Here is a 20413-nt window from a genome sequence, read left to right on the forward strand (position 1 = left end):
GCTAACCATGCAAAATGTGTTGCAGCTTTCAAAGGTATGGTTTAGTTTGAGATCTTCGCTGTTGCCCTCATTAGACAGTGAACACCCAGGGGGGAAAAATGCTGTCAAGAAGTCCAAATTTTTCCTAGTCTTTACTCACAGCTATCTATATTGGGAGAAAAACAATTTTTTTCAAAGTTTATAATTTACTCATTTCTAGCTGCTCTTGGATTGTTTGAAGAGAACTCTCCCTGGGGGTTGTGGAATGTTTCTTAATTTCAATAATTACATAAAGGCCCTTTGATTTTTAATTTTGACTTTTCAAGCTGCTTTGCTTTTTTGGCCTAAACCAATTCACTAAGTTATTTTGTATGGATCATGTCCCTCTGCTCAAGGCAGTTTCCTAATTGTAAACTGGATTAAGTATCCCAAATATCCTAAGTTGAAATTCTAAAGTTGAGTGACTTTATAAAACATTTGCCTTGAGTTTGCTGAACTTCTCTTGAGTCTGTAGACAACTCTTTTTCTGCCAAAGCTCTTTCCCACGTCAAGCCCTTTGCCCATGCTGATTCCTCTGCCTAGAAAGCTCGCCTGTGATTCTTTGCAAAGCTGAAGGGTCTCATCCTTCAGCTCAAATGCTACCTTCTTAGAAGGGTCTCCTTGTTTCTAGTCATCTCCCTGACATAGTTCCTTATTTTTTTTCTTTACAGCACCGAGCACAACATACAATTTCCTTGTTTATTTACTTCTTTGTCTCTATCCCTCATTATAATATCAGCTCCTTGGGAGCTGGGCATTTGCCCATTGGTGTCATTATCTAACCCCAGCACCCAGCACAGGGGCTGGCACACAATTATCTGTTGAACAGATGAACTTGTCTGACAAGAGCCACATCAATGTTATAAGGCTGTGGCCGTATATGGTTCTCTTGAGGCAAGAGCCTATTCTACAGACTCTCCAAGGCTTAGCCCGTGGTGCTCACAGTGCCCACATTTCTCTCAGGGACCAGGAGGAGCCCAGGTGGCAGCAGAAGACTGCTGAGTTCCCTCAGTGATGTCACACAGGACAGAATTCTCTAATCTCTTTCATTCTGCGACAGTCCTTTAAACTGCTAAGTTTTTCATGACCTGATGTGTTGGGGAGGAGGGAGATGGAGGAAGGGGGACTAGAGTGAGGGGCACCCCCCCCAACAAGATTAGTTTAGGGGCACTAGTCACTCTCTCCTATGTACTGGTTCAATAGAAAGTGGTTAGCAGAAGCTGTAATTTGGACTAAGCCAAGGAAAAGAAAGAAAAGAAGGTTGGGATAAAGGGTAAAGGAGATAAAAAGGAAACAAGAAGGAAAGAGTAACGAAAAGAAGAGAGAGAGGACAAATGAAGAGGACATTTGTGAGGAAACATGAAAGGTAGAGGGGGGGCTGAACCCATGGCTGCTGGCTTCGGAACTCAGTAGTGACTGGCTTCAGTGTGGAAGGATGAATGGGTCAGGTGAGGGGGGTCCTCAGGGATTCCCTTGAGGAGGCGCTTAAATTGCTGAGATTTATTTTGAGAAGCCCGAGCAAGGCTGTCTCAGGGGTGACCCTCCTGGGTGGATTCACAATAGTAATTTTGGAATCAGGAATGTTAACCTTTCCTTTAAATCATGATTGTGGGAAAAAAGGAGGAGAGAGTATTACTGATCGGTCCAAGCTTCAGACTCCTTGCTGCAGTCCCTGCCCTCACCCCAAGCCTCCAGATTACTAGACTAAAAGCATATACTTAAATTCAGGACTTGAAAGCCAATCTTTCAGAAAATCTTCTTCGGTAATTAAAATATAAACAGATTTCCAAAGCAGAGTAGGATAGTTTTAAAATATACTTATAAAAATTATACTAAACTACAGTTATGGCAGTCTATTCCCACTGTTTCACAAAAACTATGAATATCCCTAACATGTGTAGGCCCAAACAAATCTTTGTATTTCAAAAGAAAACTTTTAACATTCTTTTTTTGAATTTCTTTTTGCCCCTTTCTAAATAGTATAATATTTAGGAAATATTTAGTATAATATTTAGGGAAAATATTTATTATAAGGGGATATTATAATATCAAGCATATTTATTCAGACAATATTAAGATTCCTTTGTTATAAATTTTAAAATGTTAATCTTACAACCCACGAGTTTCCTAGTTCATACCAATATGTCCCTGCAAGCTGTATTGAGAAATAAGAAATAGAGGGAAATGCAGTTTTATTGGCAATTTTTGGTACACTGTGCAGACTCCTTAAAAATCTCTTTATGTTCATATTTTCTCTTTTTTGTCTTCTGCTATAATTAACCCAGATTCTCCTACAAGTATAAAGCAGAGAGAAGAAAGGTATGGATTCCTAAAGGAAGTAGAAAGGCAGTCAAGACCTTCAAGTTCAACGCCACTACTGCCATTGGCAACCCTGGTTCTGTCTTATGAATAACAAAGTTTGTTTCCTAAGACACTCCAAAAAGCAGTTGCCACATGAGCTTTTCTATTTCAGAATGGTAATGAGTCCACTAGCATGCTAATCATGCTGTTACTTGTCTGAAGTATTAGGGATTCCAATAAGGCAGTTTCAAAGATCTTTGATCTAATTTTCCTTTTTTTTTTTTTTTGGCAAGTGTGTGAAGAGGTAATTAGGAAATGTGCCCTCACATGATACTAGGACTAAGTGCAGAAGTGAATTTCATTTTTACTTTGTATACCTGGAAATGATCCATCTTCATATCTTACTCTAAGGAATTCTAACCCCAAACACATTGGGTAGGGTGATTTCGAGGTTCCTTGAAGATTTGGCCTGCCAGTGACCGTTTAGTGATCCTGTTTGATCCAGTTGCTGGGTCCCAGGCCTAAAAGTGAAAGGAACAGAATCTTCCCAAAAGAGTCACATTGAAGAAATTGGAGATGGCTTTTACAGTTTTAAAAGCAGCTAAATGGTTGCTGATGACAGAAAGACAAAATAGGAGTTGGGGCAACAAAGCAGTGGTTTTAGGACATACAACTTGCTCTCTCTATAGTATACTCCTGAGTTAAAATGCAGAGGCCTCATCACAAATTACCATTTCATTGGCCAGAACCCAATTTGACTGATATTTTTCAGTGTTCTTTTTAAAGTATCCGTCTCCTACAGCGAAGTATGTCCGTATTTGTTTTTCTCTTTGCATATACTAGAGCATTTTTTAAAAAACATGGATATTTCTTTTGAACTTCTGTTCCTGCAAATGTGGTGTAGGTCAAATCCATGAACAGGTTAAGCTTCTGACAAGAGAGGAAAGGCTCCCCAGCCAATGGGAACCCGAGCTGGTGATGTACTGCTCCCAAGTTCTGATTCATTGGCCGGCTAGGGTTTGTCATTGTATCCCCGGCGTCTGCAAACAGCGTGGGTCGGGTTTTCCGTAGTCTAGCTAGCTCAACTGGATTTTGGCTCCCTGCACGTGCAGTTTCAATTAGGTTTAGCTGATCTCTAAGTCTTCATAGAAGCAGCTGTTACGTTTCTAATTATATTCTAGATTTTGAAAAATCTTCCTTTAATTTCGCTGGAGGTCGTTGGAGGTCCCCAGTGAGAGAACCATGTGACTGCCTAACGTGCAAATACAATGTGGGATTCCACGAGTTAGACAGAAAACCTGCCAGAAACTGAGCGCATGTGCCCTGTGCGTGTGCATGTGAGTGGGTGGCGGTAGGGTGTGTGTGTCGCTGCTCTTCGGGACACGAGGTGTGTGGCTGGGGCATTTGCATGGATCTCCTGGGGTCACCGGGGGAGAATGGTTCCAGAGCCCTGGGGGAGGGGGTCTGGCGGCGGCCTGGAACTCAGCGCGCATTCGGGCTGCCCGGCGAACAGCCCGCGCCCGCGCCCGCGGAGGAGGGGGCAGGGTCCGTCCTCCGGGCTCTGTGGACCGCATCTAGGCGGAAAGTGGGGTGCTTATTTGCAGACAGGTGGGAGCGCCGGGGCGGGAGGCGCGGACGTCCTAGGGAGAGCTTCCGAGACCGGGGACAGCATCTGCCCGAGTTGCAGAGGCTCGATTCTCCACTGCTCCTAACAGTCGCAACACTGTCCAGCTCCGGTGCCCAGTTCCGACCCGGGATTGGGATACAGCGACTTCGGCCTGAAGTCCCGGCCTTCGCAGCGGGAAAAGCTGGGTAGGGCCGTGGCGTCATCTACGGCTGCCCCTCCCCTGCCCACAGCCCGGCCAGCCCGCCGGCCCTCACCGCAGTTCCTGCCCAACGACATCCGGGTCTCTCCGGCTGCTCCGCCGCACCGCAGCAATAGCGGCGGCTGAGCCGGCTGGGCGAGGCGGGGCGGGGCGGGGCGGGGCGGGGCGGGGCGGGCCGGGCGGAGGAGTGGGGGAGGGGCGCCCTGCTCCTTCGTGAGCGCGCCTGCGCGGGTACGCGCTCGAGGCGGCGGCGGCGACTCTAGGGGCGGGGGCGCGCGCGAGAGCGACAGAGCAGTGGTCTTGGTCTCGGGCCGGCCCGGCCCGCAACTTCGGGTGCTCAGGCGGCTGCAGCTCAAGAACTGGTGGTTGGGGAGGGGGGTGGGGGGCTCCAGGCAGGTGGGGCGCGAAAGCGATGAATCTTCGGCTCTTCCTCCTCCTCCTCAGGGACCCGCTCTCCGCCTCCCGCTCCAACGCCCGGATGATCTGAGCCGCGAGGGCGCCGAGAGCCGGGGGCCTGGACGCAGCCCGGCTCCTCCCCTCCTCTCCCCTCTCCCCTGCCTGACCTGGTCCGCAGCCGCCGCGGTGACCCCCATCCCGCCCCCTCCCCGGCCGCCGTCGCCGCCGCCGCCTCGGCCGACCAGGGACCTGCCCGCCCGCGGCTGCTCCGGGTAAGCGCGAAGCTCGGGCCGAGGGCGGGCGGGCGGCGCGGGCCTGCGCGGCGGCGGCCAGGCCTGGGGCCTGGGGCCTGTAAACAAGCCGGGCGTCTGCCGGGGCGCTCCCGGGAGGAGACACGACAACTCCTCCCCCTGGCCCAGCCTCCTCCTCGGAGCCGGGCGGCGGGCGGCGAGGGGTTAACTCTCGGCGAGGGCGTCGGCGGGGAGGCGGGGGCGGGGTGTTTTGGCTGCTGCTCGGGGAGGGGGCGCGACCCTCGGCTGGGTTTGGTGTAGGTGGCGGCGACGTGGGTAAGGGCCGCGGGCGGGCCCGGCGCGAGAGCGGCCGGCGGAACTTTTCCCGAGCGGCTAGGGGGTTCCCGGGGCCCCCACCCGCCCCGCTGCCCTGGGCTCCAACTACAGGGAGGGAGGCCGTCAGGGAGAAGGGCGGGGTGCGGGGGGCTGCCTTTGGACCGAACTTGGCCTCGACGCACCAGAATCTGTAGAATTTGCTTCAGGTTTTACAGGGGGCAGAGCTGAGAGTGAGGTTCCTTCAGAACTCGTCAGTGATGCCTCCGATTCATTCATTATTAAGGCATCGAACAGATCCATTGAAGTAAAACCACACTGATTTCTTCTCGTCTTTTTAACCGTGTAAATTGTGTGGGTAAAAGTTCTTGATGTTAGCGTTTGGTTGAGGTATGGTTCTGTGCTGTTTGTGGATTTGAATTATTTTCTGGCTGTGGAGAGCCTTCTACCAACCACAGTTTTAGATACGTTTTGAAAATTCCATCACCATTTTTCCTTTTCCTCAAGCACCACGTGGTACTTAAAAATCCACAGAGGTCATACTTCAGTTGTCCAAGACAGGAGATCTATACGCCACCCACCCCCCTTAAGTTTTCTGCTAATTGAACTAATGAGCCGAAGGCATTCTATTAAGTTACGGGAAGAGTATCGGAAGTATAAAGTCAATGGGAGATAGATTTCCCCACAGTAAATGATTTTGACATTGAAAGAAATTAGAAATTTAAAAAATTGTTTTGAGGAATAAGGCGTAATCTTTTCAAATTTGCACGTTGGGATTTTAAATACAACCACTTTTTAGATGCAAAGAGCTCTGAAGAGTCAGAGGCTTTATTTATTTAAACAGTACTCTGCTGAGCCTTAGGGGTTCCGGAGTCCTCAGAGCTCCAGCAGGGCTTGCTCTCCATCTCCTTAACTGGAACAACCTCATTTTTATACTTCTGTCTTTTTACATGTTGGGCCTTTGCCAAATATTGTATTTCTGTAACTCTTTACAGATTAAAAAACTGGCTAGGAAGATAGTGACCCTCTTATGTGTAACTCTCACATTATTTCTAATTTAACAATCATGCAGGGATAATTGCTTTTAACTTAATGCACTGCACATGGAAGTTGCTTAAGACTTTTTTACTTGATATCTAAACATTTTTGCACATCAGCAAAGTCATTATGGGAGAGGTATATTAAGACTGGTAAAGTTTGGCGAGGTACCTCATTATATATTTGAGAAATAACATGGTTAAATGCTGCAGTCATCAAAACTTTTACATGGCATATGTATAAATATATATATATGTGTGTGTTTTTTTTGTTTTTTTTAACACGGATTGTATCTGTTTATGTTGTAGTTTGAAGGGCTGAGTGATGACCATAATTACAGTATAAACTGTTGAAGGGAACACTGCACTAGGAGACGAGAATTGTTTAGTCATGGCTGTGCTCCAAAATATCTGTGTCCATGGATAAGTCCTTTAACCTTTTGAGTTTCAACTTACAAATCAGTAAAGCCAAAAGGGTAGATTATATTATCAAATGTACTGTCCAGTTAAATTTTTTTATTATCTTGTTCAATATGCCTTGACCAAATGCCCGGTATGTGCTTTGATGTTTCAACATTCTGAAGCTGATTTTCTGTCTGGGGTTTTGTCTTAGTTAAAAGAATTTTAAGTTCTTGATTGTTCTTTAGGAAAGATAATCCAGTAGGTAGACTATATTGACTTTTCTATTAGGATTGGGAAGTCTAGAAAAACTGTTGGGAGGAAAGGGGATCGAGATTCCATAGGAGACAAAGGGTGGTTGAGACTACAGGTTTGAACAATCACATGGCCCTTGGTAGTTTGATGTGAAGGCTATTATGAAAACACATAATTAAGATTTTTCTGTCAGTTCCAGTTGGGTATTGCTTATCTTGTTAACGAACCTCCATTTGAAAATTTCCCTAATATCTATTTTTTCTTTTAAAGAAATCTATAACAACATCATGTTGTCACATGGTAAATATTGCTAAGTAGTTACTAAAACCTACAGTTATTGAATTTGTTCAGATTACACCTAGACTATTTATTTATTATAATGGCTAATAGTATAGCTGATTCTGGTTTAACTATGAATGTTTATTTACTTAATAATTTAAAACTAAAGATGACATAGGTCCACAGGGAGCTTGTTATCTCTGAAATTCTCACTCATGAGAGCTGATATAAATCTGTGATCATGTAGAAATAATTAATTATAAGGTGATATTTAGATTAATCACCCCAAATGATTATCTAACTCTTACATGGGCACCTGCCCGTGAATGTTAGTTACTCTACTTCCCTCACCCTCCCCAAGTATCACAATGTTTGATAGATACAAGTATATAAAATGAGGGCATGACATGACTTGATTATGAATGTTACTCTTGACTACGTTCCATCCTTAATCCAGTCAGAGGAAAGAGTCAGCCATGTGAGAAAAATCAACTCAAGTGGAGTCCAACAAGGGTTAGGCTAGAAGATAAAACAAGGTGTGGCCTTGTAAAATATATGGAGTTGGGGGAGGGGGAAGGTGTTACCACGCAACTAGGTAAAGTAGGTAAAAGTTTGTGTCTTCCTATTCCTTGGGTAGTATGTTTATGCCAGAATACGTTGTTTCCCATCTCAAATGATGTTGGTGACAAAAATTTTTAAAATTCAGTTGCTTCATTTATTATTTTATTATTAGTCTCAATGTATAAATTCTCTGAATTTTTACCCTCACCTGGGTCCTTATGAAAAAAGCTTGAGTTAAATTGTATCACAATCAAAAGATTGATTATATTCTTTTTTTCCTCTTTCTAATATCTACTGTACTTCATATTACTCAAGCGACGACAATTTTATATTTTATTGAGTCTCCAGGATATATCCCTTTTTGATTTTGACCTTTGCATGTCCTAGTTATCTCTGTACTACTTAGATAATCTCTTTACCTAGCTTTTGTTTTGCTGAGGCAGGTAGGAGGAGCTGGAGAAAATAAACAGTTAAGAGACGGTATACCTTTATCTAAATTGTAATAGACTTTAGAGTTTTTATGAGGAACTGAAAGGTACTACGTATTAGCATATACAGTATTAGTAAAGTAGACTTAATACTGTGTTTATAAGATTAGAAATGTTTTAAACATTCCTTGAGTAAAATGTGCAATAAATGAGGGAGCTTGAGTTTTTATAATTACTAATATGTTTATTTGGAATCCATTGACCAAGTTTATGTTGCATTCATATTTAGGATCCAGTTTGAAAGTCATTAGAGTTTTTGTGGCTGATATGATTTGAGTTAAAATCCTATGAGACCACACTACTTTTATTATTATTTTTTAATTTGAACATACATATTTTTATTTAAAAGAGATTCAGCAAATAGCCAATCTGACCAATTCCACCCTCAGCAGTATGTTTTTTCTAAAGGACATAATGTATTTCACATGTATAGGGTGCTTGGTAAGACATTTTAAAAAGAGATAGGAAAAGATAGCTTTTGCATTCTTAAAACACCTGGAAGGGGCTAATGTAAAGAGAAGAGCAGCTTGTTCTGACATTTCAGTTTACTTTTATTTTGGTTTTCTGACCACCTATGCTTTGAGTAAAAAAAAAAAAAAAAAAAGATGTCTCCCAGTAGAAGCCCCAGAAAAGATACGTCAGCTGGGGGCTGACTTCTCGTGGATCAGAAGAAAGTGAATAATAAAAGCCGTAATTTATTACCATTTATTTGTGTCAGGCTGTAATTTTCACCACAGCCCTCTAAAATATATGTTATCTCTGTTTCACAAATGAAATATAGGCTCGGAATTGAAATTACATGCCAGGATTAGATCTGTGTAGATAAAAAATATATTTTAAAAATGTTTCTGAGTGACTTTTTTCCAATTAGATGAGCCCTCTTGTTCCTAGGAATTAAAATGTAAAAAACTGAATGTTAATACTTCTGATCCAGCTTCCTAGAATTAAGTCTTTGTAAATTTAGTCTTTCAATACAAGGGTCCCTTCTAAAACATTCAGAAAAGGCTTAAGAAGTTAAGTTCATTTCCTCATTCCCAGAGCTAATTTTGTGTCTTCAACTATCATTGCTCAAATTGAGAAATGGAATCAATGTTCTCAAATGATTGATACTAAGGGAAATGTTTTTGAGTACACACAGTCCGTAGAGCCACATTGAAGGCTATGAAGAGAAGGTAAAAGTTCCTAGTCGGGTGATCCTGGGCAAGCTACTAATTTCTCTAAGCCTCAACTTTCTTTATCTGTCAAATGGAAAAGCCTTTCTCATAAGGTAATCTTGAAGATTAAATGAAATAATTATGTAAAGAAGTTGACATATTTTCTACCATGAAGAGAAAGTACCAAAGAAATGTGGTAGCTCTTGTTATTGAGCAAATGCTGTTACCGAGCACATGAAATCTTGAGATACCTGGGGGAATAGAGACTTAATGGGTATGAGAGGGTTGTTCTGAGTATAATTTTAGTTGTTGAGTCTGGAAGCTGTAAGAACTAAAGGAGAGAGAGTGTGAGTAGAGTCTTTAGAAGAGGTTGTAAAGGTTGTGGGTTATAGAACTTACATGTGAATAGACTAAAAGTTAAGAGGTAATGGGAGAGTCGAATATGAGGAGGTTTGACTAGGAAGCTGGAGGAAAGTCATGGGTTTGGAGTTCATGATTAGGTGGGAGTAGGTGGTTACATAGAGGGTAAAAAGGAAGAGAGTAGAGCAAAGGCGAATGTTCAGACTACAGTGTTCAGTGAGGGAAATACAAGGGTTGGTATTTTGAAGAGTTAACAGTTTGTGATTAGAAATGGGCAAGAAGATACTTCTACGGGAAAAATGAAAGTAAGAAAACAAAATTTTTCTAATTAACTTAGTTTTCCCTGTACAAAAAAATAGCAAGTTTTCATAAAAGGCATTAAAGCTTTATATGTGAGTCCTAGGCTAGTTAAAATGGAAGAATTGCATTGGAACAATTCCATTCTTCTTACCTCATACCCAAACCATGGTTTTTGAACTCTAACTGTTCTTTACCACTAGCATCTTATACTGCATCTCCCTCCCCTATTCTATAAACATCACAAAATTCTAAAATACTGTTTTGATCATATTGTATATCTGTTCAATATACTTAATGACTTCTTTTGCCTCTAGAATAAAGTTTATATTATTGGTTTGGCTTTTGACACTTTCCATGATTGTACTCAGGACTGATCTAATTTCAACCAAACTGGTACACTTGCCATCTCTGGAACACACCCTGTACTTTTTTTCAGTGGATCCTTGTTTATGCTGATTGATAGCTTGGAATTCTTTCCCTTCCTTCTTCAGCTTTTGTTTTCTCCTTTATCAAAACTCATTTCTAATATTTCCTCTTCCACAAAACCTTCCCTGATCACCAGAGTATTTCTTCTCTCCTTTTCTCTGTACTTCTATAGCAGTATCTATTGTATTATATGTATGGCTTTAACCATATGATTTACTGTTAGGTATTTGTGTTTTAATTATAATTGTGTGTTTAGTTTAATTATAAAATTCATAGGGCAAAGTACAATAACTTTATTATACCCAAAGCCTAGCACAGTGCTTTGTGGATAGCAGACATTCAGATGTTTTGTTAGTGTTAGGCAAAATCTACATTAGAGTGGAAGTGATTGCTCTTGGAGGTGATGGAAGAAGTTAGCTTTCTGGGAGCAGATGATTATTATATTACTTATATATTATTTTGGCTGAACCTGGATATTTAAGAATGAAGATTATACAAATCTGAAATGTGGCAGAGTTTATGTTGGTATAAAAAATTAGGTTGGCTGATTCTGGACCTGAAGATTTCATTTTAATTTTCTATGTTTGGGCTTTGAAGCTTAACAGGACATTCATAATCATGCATCTCTGTTTCCAGTGTTACATTTACAAGTATTATGAACTGTACGTCCTTTTACACAGAGAAATTGTGGGAATCACAGTTATTAGACATTGTATTAGCAACTATCAACTGATTTAATGTGAACCAAAGCAATGTCTAATATATGAATAGCCTTCATTAAAACCTCTAAGCTAAACTTTAAACCTTATCAAACTGTTAAACTATTTCCAGTATTTAGAAAATACATGTAAAATTTTCTTTATTGAATATTTAAGTGGATAATTTTATGTAGGCAGTCTGTGGCTGCTTAGATCCGTTTACTGGAGTATGATACTAAGGAGATCAGAATCATTGATTCTTTGTGTGCATCTTCATTTTTTCTAGCCTTGACATTAGCTAGTAACAGTGATAGAGCATAATTGAGCACTATATGCAAAACAATATTATAGAAAGTTTCAAGTTCTATCTCATTAAATATTCTTATCTATATAGGATACATAGTAATTGTACCTGTATGTTAACAGATGAGGAAATTGAAACAGGTTATAAGTTACTTGTACGAAGTTTGACAGCTAGTAACAAAAAACAAAACATCATTGGATCTTTCAAAGTAATTATATATGTGGGTCACTGCAGTTTTGTTGCTACTGTTAAAAGAATCTGTTGGCAGTTGTGATGGGTTAGAAAATGTTTGTATAGGAAGGGTATGATTATAGTTTCATCTTACCCAAAAAGTGAATCTTGTGATTGAGTTGGGCTCTGCAGTGAAAGTGTACGCTAAATTTGAAGTTACAATACCGCGTGTCATGTCAGCTCCTTTTTAGAACTTTTCACCAAGAAGAACTATTAAATTTTTAATATTAAAAAAAACATATATGATACAGCTATAATACTAGTACCACAAACCATACACAGTTTTGTTTAATGGCTTATTTTATTCATGTCCACTACTTTGCAACCCACTGACATAAATGGTTTTGTTAGTCCTTTATTCAATTGAAATGTTTAGTGAGTTTAAGATCGTTTTAAATACAAGCTACTTAATTGGGCTTACAGGAGAGACTAGACTGTAAATGGAACATTTTAATATTTAGATTTATAAAAAATAAATTCCTTGAAAGCAGGGACCAAGTTTCATTCTTTTTAAATTGATGCTCAGTATATGATTGTTGAATCTTAGAGTCTTCCTGCTCATTTTCTGATGAGTACATGGTAAAATTGAATGTGAGCCAGAAATATAGCAGACTATGAGAGAGCATAGACCGTGTGTAATCCAGTTTAGATTTAGGCTGGTGCTTTGTTTTCATTAGTGATATTACTGTCTCAGGCAGGGATGTAGATAAACAGGGTTTTTTTTGTTTGTTTTTTGTTTTGAGTCATGCTGTATGTGGCTTAATATTTATTTAAAGGATATGCTTAAGAACTGTTGTGCTATTTCAGAGAATAAGAACCATAAATCATTACCAAGTTGAATGAATGAATGAATGTCTTACTTTCTTAACTTTGCTCCTTTTCTTTAGCATGAGGGGTAAAAAAATTCCATCAAATTTGGTATTTTGTCAATAGGAGATGAAGCTTGCTTATTTACCTTTGTTACCAAAATTCAGAAGTGGAAATATTAATGATAAGCAAAGAAAGGCTGTATATTATTTTTTGGTTTTGTTTTGCAAACAGAATCATAAAACTTAACCAGGCTTTAGAAAAATATCTCTGAAGTATGCCATCATGCTTCAGAATGTATATAGGCAGTAAATAAAATGTTCACTTTTTATAAAGCGGTAGAATGTTATCCTTGCTGTGAGAGTCTTTAAGGCTGTTTTGGATGTCAAGAGGCTGATCTTAGAATTGGCAGCTTTTGTTTTGTGGTCAACCCACAGCTTAATCCTGTATTACTCCATATCTGTTGTCTTCGCTTGCTCCATCTTTATACATGCTTCCTGATAATATAAGCAAGTACTTCAACAACTACTGAGTCATTTAGTGTGATGTGTGTTCTATAGAGTAACAAAGTGGAAATGGCAGGATACAGTTTGTTTGCAGGCCAATTTCTATGGGAATACCTGGGTAGAAAAGAATTCCTAACTCTGTTGACAAGGAAGAAGTCACAGTGATGGCTGTCATTCATCTGTCTTACATATTAATCAAGTGTCACGATGTGGCAAGTACTATGAGTAAAAAGGCACAAACCCTTCCCTCATGGATCTTAAAATCTAAAGTGAGATATAATTCATTCACAGGGTCTTATGTGCTGTGATAAAGGAAATACAGGATTCTGTGAGCTCATAACTAATGGTAGATCTATTTCCTGAGACAGGGAACTGGGTAGGAGAAGTGGGAGGGAGTTGAGAAATGTCTTTTTGGGCTATGTCATTTGAGGTCTGGCTAATCAAGTATAGGAGATTGTGTGTGTGTGTGTGTGTGTGCGCGCGCTTCTGCATGTATTTAGAAAGATGGAATTTTCATTTAAAAAAGAACCTTTTTCTGTTACTTTCTCAGGACCCTTTTCCATACACACAAAGCATCTCATGGGTTGACTCAGTGAATGATTCTGTTTTTAGAATGTTAGCTTTTATGGACAGAAGTCTGTCTCTTAGAGACAAATACTTTTTGGTCCTTTTTCCAGTGGGGACATTTCACTTGAGTCAAATATTTAGAACCTCCACATATTTTGTGAGATGACCTTTTACCATCTTAAATATTTAATGTTTTATTATTCCTTCTTTCAACTTAATTGTACCAGGTTATCAGCAAACACTTCTAAATGCTCTGTGTGAGGGGTTTTATTTGTTTTTAAGCAAAAGAAAAAAGGAGGGATTGGCTGAGGAAGTCAGTTGTTTTCTGGGTCAGACTGAGTCTACAGCCTCACACATATATACAAGGATTAAAAGTTAGTAAACTGAGAATTGAATCCACTTCTCAGTTTGAACACAAGTTATCCAAAACTGAGAAATTTGAAGTAGTTAACAGATGAGGCAAGTTGAGATTGTGAATACCAATATACTCTTAGAAAACTTTAAAAACTAAGTAGCTCTATGCCCTCTAAATCTTTTCAGTGATTTGCTTGTACTATAATTGTTAGTGAAAATAGGTCAGTATCTAATTTTTATAGTCACTAGAACTCTCTAAGTAAATTTAGCTTAGATATTTTTCAGGCAATTATGTACTAATAAAGTTTACTTTTAAAAATTGTGTGGTGCATATCTTTGTAGAAATTTATGAAGACTACCTTATGGAGTATATAATTCAGATCACAACACATGTCTAGGAGATGTTGATACATTAAAAATCGTGACACATGAAGGGAAACATTAAAAGTAGCAGCTCTGTCTCACACATTTTATGTAATTGAAACTGCTTCTAATATCTGTGCAAACTGACTGTGGTTTAGCTATTTGTAAATTTTTACCTAATTCAGCAAAGGCTAATTATTTTTTAGTAATATTTAGTGGGGAAAAAATGACCTGTCATGTGCCTTATTTGAGTTAGTTAGGTTGGTCGATTTTGATTTGCCTTTTTCTTTTTTTAAATCTTCACCCCAGGACATGCTTAAAGAGAGAGAGAAACATCGATCAGTTGCTTTCCGTATGTGCCCTAACTGGGGATTGAACCTGAAACACAGGTATGTGCCCTGACCGGGAATTGAACCCGCAACCTTTCGATGCACAGTACAGTGCTCATCCAACTCAGCCACTCTGGCCGGGCTAGTTTGCTTTTTGAAATTTTGTTTTTAAAGTTTTAATTTAGGGCACTTAAATTAGGGTATTATTTAACTCAATAACAGTCTTGTATTAGAATTCATTTGGATGAAATTTGGTTTGTTGGAGAAGGTTGAGTAAATATTTAATTGAAAGAGTGAAGTAAATATTTAGTTGAAGCTATAAGCTGAGAAAATATTGGGCAGCTGAGGAATTTTCAGAGAACTTTTTTAATCTTTAAAAACATTTTAATACGGTATTTTCCATATTACTGCATATAATCTGTTGCCATCTTTTTAACCTTATGTAAAAAAAAATATAGATACAGAAAGCCATATAAAGCTGTAATAATCTTTTTAAATAGCATCATTGAGATATAACTCACATGGCATAAAATTCACCCATTTAAAATTTATAGCTCAAAAAAAATTTTATAGCTCAGTAGTTTTTATTGTATTCACAGAATTGTGCAGCCATTACTACAATTTAATTTTAGAACATTTTCATCACCCCCGAAGTAACCTTGTACTCATTAGCAGTCACTCTCTCTTCTCATGTCCCCCAGCCCTTGTTAACCACTCATCTTTCTGTCTCTGCAGGTTTTTGTCTTTAGGATATTTCCTGTAGGTGGAATCCACATAACTTTTTGACCAGTGATTTCTAGCCTTTATCAACATCTTGTATATCTCATGAGAGACAGCCTGCTAAGAATAATTTAGCCTCCTTTTGTAGCTTAAATAATGGTTATTTTCTCCTCTGACCAGGAAAAATTATTCAATAATTGGAAGGCTGTATGCAAATTTAAACCAAGATTCAGGCTTTTCACTAATATAACTTCAGTGAGTATGTACCATTCATCTTCACCTGTAATAGTGCTTTTCACGGTGGGTTGCTCAGTAGCCCCCCAGCTTTCCCTAAAATATTGCTGTAGTGGCCATTTATCTTCTACTTCTCAAACTCATATTTGCATGAGTTCAGTAAAATGTTTCCCTTTGCAGCTGGCTTGCCTGAACTCTGCCTTTTTATTCCCCTAAGCCCAAGAATGAGGAAGAATTAAAAGCAAGACGGAAAATAGAAGAGACTGCTCAGACTGGGGAGGGACAAGGTGGTAAGAGCAGGAATAAAAATGGTATAAAATTTGCAAGGACACTGAATTTGTGGAAAGAAGAATAAAACTTGGCAGCTGCTTTGGAGAGAATAAGACCTAGAGGGAAAGACATAGAAGGCAAAGATGTTATAATGTAATAGAAGCTAAGAAGATAGGCAAAATTCTTAAAATTTTCAGTTCTAAATTTTGAATCTTAGTGATAATGTAAGTGAAGCACAAATGATAATTTAATTTTCTTATGAGGATTAGTACCCTTGACATTTTTTCTTCCCAGAACTTTGTGTAGGCTTTTTTTTTTTTTTCCAAATCCTCACCCGAGGATATTTTTTCCATTGCCTTTTAGAGAGTGAAAGGGAGGGAGAGAGAGAGAGAGAAATATCGATGTGAGAGAGAGACGCCAATTGGTTGCCTCCTGCATGCACCCAATGTGGGACCAAGCCTGCAGTCAAGGTACATGCCCTTGGCCAAAATTGAACCTGGGACCCTTCAGTCCATGGGCTCACGCTCTAACCACCAAGAAAAACCTGCTAGGACTGTGTAGGCATTTTGAAGCTGAATCGTAGTCGTGTGTTGTCTTTTGGGTTGTTTCAAGATTTTAAGGTTTGAACAACTGCTGAGTGGGAAACCCATTTTACCTTGGAATTATTCTTCAAACAAGTCCCACAGAAAATTAAAGGCATTGTCCCCTTGGGGATTCCTAATTGGAAGGGCAGAATCCTCTTCTGGGTGCGCCATATTCAGTGGGCTGCTTCAGAGGGCTAGAATTAGCTAGAGTATGGCTGCTAATTGAGAAGTTGTCGCTGCCAAAGAAAATCTTATTTGATTTAATAAATCAGGGACATTCTGGTTGGATTAGAATTGTTAATGAGATTTTTAAGGACAATCAGTAGAAGTACCTCAAAAGAGCCAGAATCCCACATAGAGTTTTAAAGTGAGTAAAGTCCTACAATAAGCAAAATGGAAATTTGGGAGGAGGGAAGTACAAACTAATAGGAACTGTTAGTACCTATATGTGACCACTTGGATGAAATGTTTCAATCCCTTTGTTCAGTTTCTTGATCAGAAATGTTTCCTACAGTATTTTGTGTGTAACTTTTTTAAGAAGCTGGCGATGTAGATAGGTTACCTTTTTTTTTTTTTTGGAACAACTGAAATTTGTTATTTAACAGATAAAATGTATACTCTGATTTAAATGAATGTTTTTAGTATTGGAAACCAAGTTAACCAAATATCTGTGTGTATGATTTATTTTAAAAGCACATATTCCTTTCTTAAAGAACTCCATATACAGGGGTGTGCAAAGGTAGGTTTACAGTTGGTATGGATAATATTATAATAATTAATAAAGAATAGTATAAGGATAAACGCTGTTTTGTGTACTCACAATTGTAAACCTACTTTTGCCCACCCTGACCATTTGACCCTTGAACAACATGGGTTTGACCTGCATGGGTCCATTTATACCCGGATTTTTTCAGTAAATACTATAAATTATTTTCTCTTGCTTTTCTTTTCTCTAGCTTACTTTATTGCAGAAATACAATATACACTTTGGCTGGGTGGCTTTGTTGATTGGAGCGTCATCCTGTACACCGAAAGGTTTCAGTTCAATTCCTGGTCAAGGCACATACATAGGTTTTGGGTTCGATCCCTTCAGGGTGTATACGGAAGGCAACAGATCATACTTCTTTTTTACTTATTTTTTTATTTATTTATTAAAATTTATCTTTATTGTTGAAAGTATTACAGATGTCCCTCCTTTTTCCCCCCATTGGTCCCCTCCACCCCAAATCTGCCCCACCCCCAAGCCTCATCCATATTATTGTCTGTGTTCATGGATTATGCATGTAAGTTGTTTGATTAATCTCTCCCCATCCACTCCCCCACCTGCGCCTTCCCTCTGAAATTCATCACACTGTTCCATGCTTCTGTCTCTGGATCTATTTTGTTCATCAGTTTATTTTGTTCATTATATTCCACATGTGAGTGAGATCATGTGATACTTGTCTTTCTCTGACTGGCTTATTTCGCTTAGCATAATACTCTCCAGTTCCATCCATGCTGTCCCAAAGGGTAAGAGATCCCTTTTTTCACAGCTGCATAGTATTCCATGGTATGAATGCACCACAGCTTTTTATTGATTTCAGAGAGGGAAGGGAGAGGGAGAGAGATAGAAACATCAGTGATGAGAGAGAGTCATTCATTGATCGGCCGTCTCCTGCACACCCCCACTGGGGATCAAGCCTGCAACCCAGGAATTTGCCCTGACCAGGAATCAAACTGTGATCTCCTGGTTCATGGGTTGATGTGCAGCCACTGAGCCACTGTGGCAGGGCATTGTTTTTTTTTCTCTCTCTCCTCCCCCCTCCCCCCGTGTAAAATCAATAAAAGCATATCCTTGGGTGAGGGTTTTAAAAAAACAACAATGCGGTATGTAATATATCATACAAAATAAGTGTTAATTGACTGTTTATGTTATCGGTAAGGCTTCTGGTCAACAGTAGGCTATTAGTAATTAAGTTTTGGGGGAGCCAAAAGTTATACTCAGATTTCCAACTGTGCGGGGGGACAGTGTCCCTAATTCCCTTGTAGTTCAAGGGTCAACTGTAAATCTTCATAACTGTTTCTTAGATTAGTTACATTGTAGAAGGAGAAGCTTAAGAATAATTGTTGATTTAACTGTGTATAGGATTAAGCTTTATTGCAAGAATATTTAACCAGAAAAACCTGTGAAAATTTAGTCCTAAGGGAGACTGGAGAAACAGAGACCATGATCCTGTGAACTACAAACTAAAGGATCTTATAAGAAATTTCTGGCTTTAACTAAAGATGTGAGAATTTAAAGATTGCTATGATTTAACTGTATTTAGAAAAAAACAAAATAGTAGAGCATTTGTTCAATGAGATTAAGCTCTACTATATAGGAATAAGGTACCATTATTTTGCTGGTGTTTTCTGATTCCCTTAGTGGAATAAGTATTGATATTAAGAGTCTACAGAACCCTACTATTACTATACATAGCCAATTCCAGGGAGTTATTTTGAACATAGAGATTAGTTAATAGTTGTTGGACTTCCATGGGTGTCAATGTCCAAAACTTAAATTTCTTAGCTCCTGCATCTGTAGAATATGCTATTTACTATCATTGGAGATTTTTTTTTTTTCTTTTTCTTCTCCCCCTTTCTGTCATTGTTGCTTGAAGTTTTTTTGAAGTGAACATAATTTTTTTTTTTTTTTAACTCAGTGAGCTAATTTACTGCATCTGTTTCTAACCCATTGTTTAAGTTACCCTTTGAGTTTTTAATATCTCTTGTTTGTTTTTTAAATTTCCGAAGTGGTATTTAATTCTTTCCCAATTTGCCTGGTAATTTTTAAAATAATTTCTTCTTTCTCATTTTACTGCTGTTGTTTTTTTAAATCTTGTTAAACATTTCATACATAGTTATTTTATATCTTATGTTTGCTATTTCCAGTTACATGAAGTTTTAAGGGATACTTATTATGTGTTAACTCCTACTCATGGCAGCTTGTTTCCTTGTATCTTTTTTTTTATAAGCTCATACTTGATTAAACACTAATAAACATTCCTCCATCATTTATATAATTACCAACAATTTTATTTCCCCTTTTTGTAACATAAAAGTTTTTTTCTAGTTAACACCTAATGTAATCAACTATATTTTACCAGTTTCTATAGTACTTACTGTTCCTTGTATGACACTCCTTGGTTCACTTTTCTTCTTGCTAAAGTGTATCCTTTAGTAATCTTATTAGTGACAGAGTATGGTAGTTTTTGTCTGAAAGTATATTTTACACATTATAATTTCCTTTTTAAAGCAAATAAAGACTTTTTGGTTAATAGGCTTTTCCCTCTTCCTATGAGCACCCTCAAGATGATATTTCATTTGTATGTATTATGAAAGTTGGCAGAGTTGGATCTCTGAGAAGTCTGGTCTCTACATAATTGTTATGCCTTTGTATATAATTTTTCTCTCTGGTAGTTCGTCTCTTTTTTATTCCTATTCTGTATCCTATCACCACTACTTACTATGAAACCTTGGTCAAGTCTAAACAGAGATAATGAAATAGTATCTGTATCATAGGGGTTGTTGTGATGATTACGTTAGTATATGTAAAGCACTTAGGACTGAGCCCTACATATTTTAAGTGTGATATAAATGTTAGTATTTATTGTTTGTTTGTCTTATTTTTTATGTTCCAAACACATTCCCATAATCCTAAGTATGTGTATGTTGTATTATCTGTGGGTACTCTTCGAAGTATATTGTTGATCTGAAGACTCATCTCTTTTTCCTCAGTTCTAGAAAATTCCTTAGCCTTCATGTCTTTGAATATTGCTTTTCCAGTATTTCTTCTTAATTTCTGTGTTGTGTTCTAGGCAATTCTTAAGCATTATTTTCCAATTTACTAATTTACACCTTGATTTTTGTTCATCTGGAGTTTATGTGGCCTCAGTTGTTTTGTTTCTCAGTGACTCTCTCCTGTTCACGTTCTCTCTCTGTCTCTCTGTTTCTCTTTAACAGCTACCTATTCTGGTTTGATTTCGACTTTTAAAAAAATTTCCCTTCATGTCTACTGTTCTTTTTTACTTTGGGAGGATCCTAAACATACACATTATAAATTAT

At 38.8% G+C, this 20413-nt stretch overlaps 1 protein-coding gene across 6 annotated transcripts in view; it reads left to right on the forward strand.

Annotated features, from left to right (window-relative positions):
* The first annotated feature begins 3644 nt into the window (after positions 1-3644).
* Positions 3645-20413, forward strand: part of PPM1A (protein phosphatase, Mg2+/Mn2+ dependent 1A) — a 35176-nt gene continuing 18407 nt past the window's right edge. Inside the window, exons 1-3 of one of the 6 annotated variants that reach the window (XM_081150719.1) lie at positions 4241-4376; positions 4590-4813; positions 14503-14582. The gene's annotated coding sequence lies outside the window, so the exon portion shown is untranslated. The other 5 variants (XM_081150718.1, XM_081150714.1, XM_081150717.1 and 2 more) reach the window with 5 other exon arrangements.

Source organism: Miniopterus schreibersii, assembly GCF_964146895.1.
Source record: "Miniopterus schreibersii genome assembly, chromosome: 1".
Classification (NCBI taxonomy): domain Eukaryota; kingdom Metazoa; phylum Chordata; class Mammalia; order Chiroptera; family Miniopteridae; genus Miniopterus; species Miniopterus schreibersii.